Here is a 4,257-nt window from a genome sequence, read left to right as displayed (position 1 = left end):
AGAATGATGAGGGCAATGAATGTACAAATGTGCTTTACACAATTGATGTATGTTTGGATTGTGATAAGAGTTGTATGAGCCCCTAATAAAACAATTTAAAAAAAATCTGAGCTTTCCCAGCCTGGGTGAGTAAGTAGTAGGTAGAGTCCTTGAGTTCATGTTCATCCCTCTAACCATTGCCATGCTCACTATTAGCTGATCCCTGAAGGGACCTCATTCTTCGTGCTGCTGCAAGTAGACTTCTCCTCTAAAAAGCCAGCCAGCTAGCCAATTGGGTGTCCTTTTGGCCCAATTATGGCCTCCCAGATGATTCTATAATCTGAGATTTTCCAGTATTCAGAAGTTGGGCATGATCCCAAGACTGCCACCAGGAAAAAAATAATCAAACACAATGCCATTAAGACATTGTTGGGTAAGTGTTGGACTGCTAACCACAAGGTCGGCAGTTCAAAAACACCAGCTGCTCCCCTGGAAAAATGTGAGAACATCTGCTCTTATAAAAATTCAGTTGTTTTGATTAGTAGGAATAACTTTTACTCATGGTGACCCAATATAGGGTGTTAGAGACAATAACTCTTTACAAGAGTAGACAACCTTATCTTCTTCCCAAAGAAATAAGGCATACCCCTGCCAAATATATGCAGAATACCTCAAATCAATATATATTTTAAAAGACAACCCAATAGAAAAATAGTCAAAGGGTTCGTGTAAATTGGCAATTTTTAGAAGAAATTTGAATGTTCAACTTTAGAAGGCATTAAAGAAATGAAAAATAAAAATGAGATACTAGTCTTATCCATCAGTTTGGTTAAATAAATAAATAAATGTTGATGAGCGTGTAAAGAAACAGGAACTCACACAACTAAGGGGAGAGTCCATTAGTCTAGTGACTTTGATGAACAATATGGTAGCATCTAGTGAAATCTGACTAAGCACAAACCCAACAACCCATCAACTACAGTTCTGTTATTATGTAGAATTCCATATATAACTCTATCATGAAGATGGCACAGGACTGGACTCTATTTCATGCTCTTATACTTAAAATCTCCATGAGCTGGAGCCAAACCAATGTTAACTAACAGTAACCCCAAAGGACCAGAATTCAATATTTGACCTCATGAAGTGATCACTGAAGACATGGGTGCTATAGCAAAGTGTGGAGAAGAAATCAAATGATGCCTGTCTTATCGGAAATAACAGTGTCTGAGATCTTAAGGGCTTGTCTTAAGATAATCAACTATTGAAATGAGGTGTCAGCTAAGCTCACTCAGAAGGAGCACACCAGCCTGTGAGATCCAAGGATTGTAAATAATAAAATCCAAGATCAGAGGAGGGATTGTTTTAGATTTTAAATTCTAAGCACCCAGTTTGTGGAAGGCTATGGATAACAGTGAAAGCCCCAAATCTATTTTCAGAGCCACACACACAGAGCCCCACACACAGCCCCCTACACTGAACTCCTTCAGACTATTGACTAGGGATGTGAATAGTCTTGCCTTCAGACAGAGCGCATTGGAAAGTGGATTAATGCAGATATAGTTAGGTTAAAATTTTACATATTATCATTTGTTTTCCCTTTTGACCCATTTTTAATTTGTTCTATTCTATTATTTTATACTTTCACTTGGACTGTGGTTTTCTGTGCTGTATTTTGTTGTCATTGTTGGGTTTTTGTATGATTTCTTTATATGAAATCCAGGATACGTAATCCACAGAGACAGTAACTTAGTTAATAGATTTATAGGGCTATGGTGGGAGATGTTGGAAGGTAATGGGGAGCTAATAATAATGGTACTAGGATGAAGAAAATGCTCTAAAATTGATTGTGGTGTTGATTGCACAACTCTTTTTAATACATTTAAACCATTGCATTGTATGGTATGTGAATTATATGACAATAAAACTGTTAAAAAACAAAATAGATTTTATGAAAAAGACTACAATCTGTGACCGGTGCTTTTTCAGTAACAAAGATGTCAATATATAAGAATTATATAAATCTATCAATGTATGGATCCTTTAAGCAGTTTTCACCATGAGCAATGAGTCACCTACCATGGATGAGGTATTACAGAAATGGCCATTAAGGAAGCCATGCTTTTAGAGACTGGAAGGAGAGGTGTGAATAGCTTGTGTGACAAATATCCATGCATTTCTGGAGCAGTGTGTCTGGACATTAAGAGACTAATCAGAAGCTGGACGGCCTAGGCATCTACCTAGTATAGACCTCGTATCCTGCCTCTGCTAGTTCTTAGTGGTTGCTTTACTTTGAATAAGTTACTTACCGTCTCTGAAACTCCTTTCTTCAACTGTAAAGATGAAAATAACTATAGTGTCCATTTTAAAGGACACTATAATTTGGCTTTCTAAGATTTTCATCGACCAATTTTTTAGGTCATTTTTCCCAGAACGTCTTGATCCAGATGTCCTGAAACATGTCCATCACGGGTGACTCTCTGGTATTTGAAATATGGCATAGCTTTCAGTATCACAGCAATAGTCACTCATTCTCACCGGATGTTAGAGAACATCTCAAGACTATATCTGATGCATTGAACACTAATAATCATTTGAGTTGTGGGATGACATCAAGGATGTCATTCACAAAGAAAGCAAGGACGTCATTCACAAAGACAGAAAAACCCCAAATGGATGTCAGGCGAGATTCTGAAATGTGTTCATGAACATAAAATGTCTAAAGCAAAAAGAAGGAATGGCGAGGTTCAAGAACTGAACAGAAGATGTCAAAGGGCAGTTTAGGAAGACAGTGTATTATAATGAAATGTGCAAAGACCTGGTGTTAGCAAACTAAAAGAGAAGAACACACTAGGAATGTCTCAAGATGAAAGAACTGAAGAGAAAATTCAAGCCTTAAGTTGTGATATTGAAGAACTCTATGGACAAAATATTGAATGGATATTCAGGAAGCAGCAAAAGGGGATCAAGGAATGCACGGAGTCACTTTACAAAAAATAAAATTGCTCAAAACTCATAGTGTATGCTCTACGACACTGAAGGAAGAAGTCTAAGCTGTATGGAAGGCGTTAATAAAAAGGGCTCAGGAATTGGTGACATACCATTTAGATGTTTTAAAGAAAAGATACAATGCTTTAAGAAGCTCACATGTTCATATCATGAAACTTGCATGACTGCTACCTTTTCAACTGATCAGGAGAAATCCATATTTGTCTTCATTCCAAGAAAAGGTAATCCAATGACATGCAGAAATTATCGAACACTATCATTAATATTATATGTAGTTAAAATTTTCATGAAGATCATTTCAAAACCAGTCGCAGCAGCATATCAACAGGGAACTGCCTGAAATGCAAACCGGATTCAGAAGAGGACACAGAATGAGGAATATCATTGCTGAAGTCCAAGGGATCTTGGCTGCAAGCACAGAATATAAGAAAGATATTTGCCTGTGTTCTATTGATTAGCCAAAGGTATTTGACTGTGTGGATCATAACAAACTACAGACAGTACTGTGACGAATGGGAATCCAGAACACTTGTGCCTAGAACGTGAGCAGTAACCCTGAGGAAATGTGCTCTCCTGAAACCAATCAACCATAGGAGATTCAAAAGGTAGCAATTGTCTAGGGATGAAGCTGAGAAGCCAGGAAGGGATAAGGCAAAAAGAAAGCTAGGAATGGCAATCACAGCAGGGGAATGGATGTTCTTATATGGTGAAGGTTGCAGTCAATGTCACAAAGCAAAATGCGTATGAATTGTTGAAGAGAACACTGTAAACTTCTGCTCCAATCACAATAAAAAGGTTTTTTCAAAGGCCTCTTTAAAAATGCACAGATGTTGCTGAGATGAAGGTGCGTCTGGCTAAAGCCATAGTGTCCCTTGATATGCATGTGAAAAGTAACAATGAATAAAGAAGACTGAAGAATTGATACATTTGAATTAAAATATTGGCTAAGAATATTGAATATACCATGGACTTCCAGAAGACTGAAGAACTCTGTCTTGGAAGAAGTACCAACAAAGTGCTCTTTAGAAGGGAGGGTGAGACTTTGTCCCACATACTTTGGCCATGTATCAGGAGGTATCAGTCTCTGGAGAAAAAGCATTCATCTTGGAACAGTAGAGGATCCATCAAAATGTGGACTCTCCTCCATAAGATGGATTGATATAGTGGCTATGAAAATGAGCTGGAGGTGAGCATACAATGATATGACTTTTTGTTCTTTGACACCAGATAACTGATCCCTTTGGCACCTTGTGATCACACAGGCTGATA

At 37.7% G+C, this 4,257-nt stretch overlaps 1 protein-coding gene across 1 annotated transcript in view; it reads left to right on the top strand.

The window, feature by feature from the left end:
• Positions 1 to 4,257, top strand: part of RAD51B (RAD51 paralog B) — a 774,217-nt gene that overhangs the window by 571,073 nt on the left and 198,887 nt on the right. The gene's annotated exons all lie outside the window — the stretch shown is intronic.

This window comes from Echinops telfairi, unplaced genomic scaffold (assembly GCF_000313985.2).
Source record: "Echinops telfairi isolate 266 unplaced genomic scaffold, ASM31398v2 ScPeMD7_18;HRSCAF=68, whole genome shotgun sequence".
Classification (NCBI taxonomy): domain Eukaryota; kingdom Metazoa; phylum Chordata; class Mammalia; order Afrosoricida; family Tenrecidae; genus Echinops; species Echinops telfairi.
The sequence above is the reverse complement of the archived record's forward strand: the minus strand, read 5'-3'. Positions and strand labels throughout refer to the sequence as shown.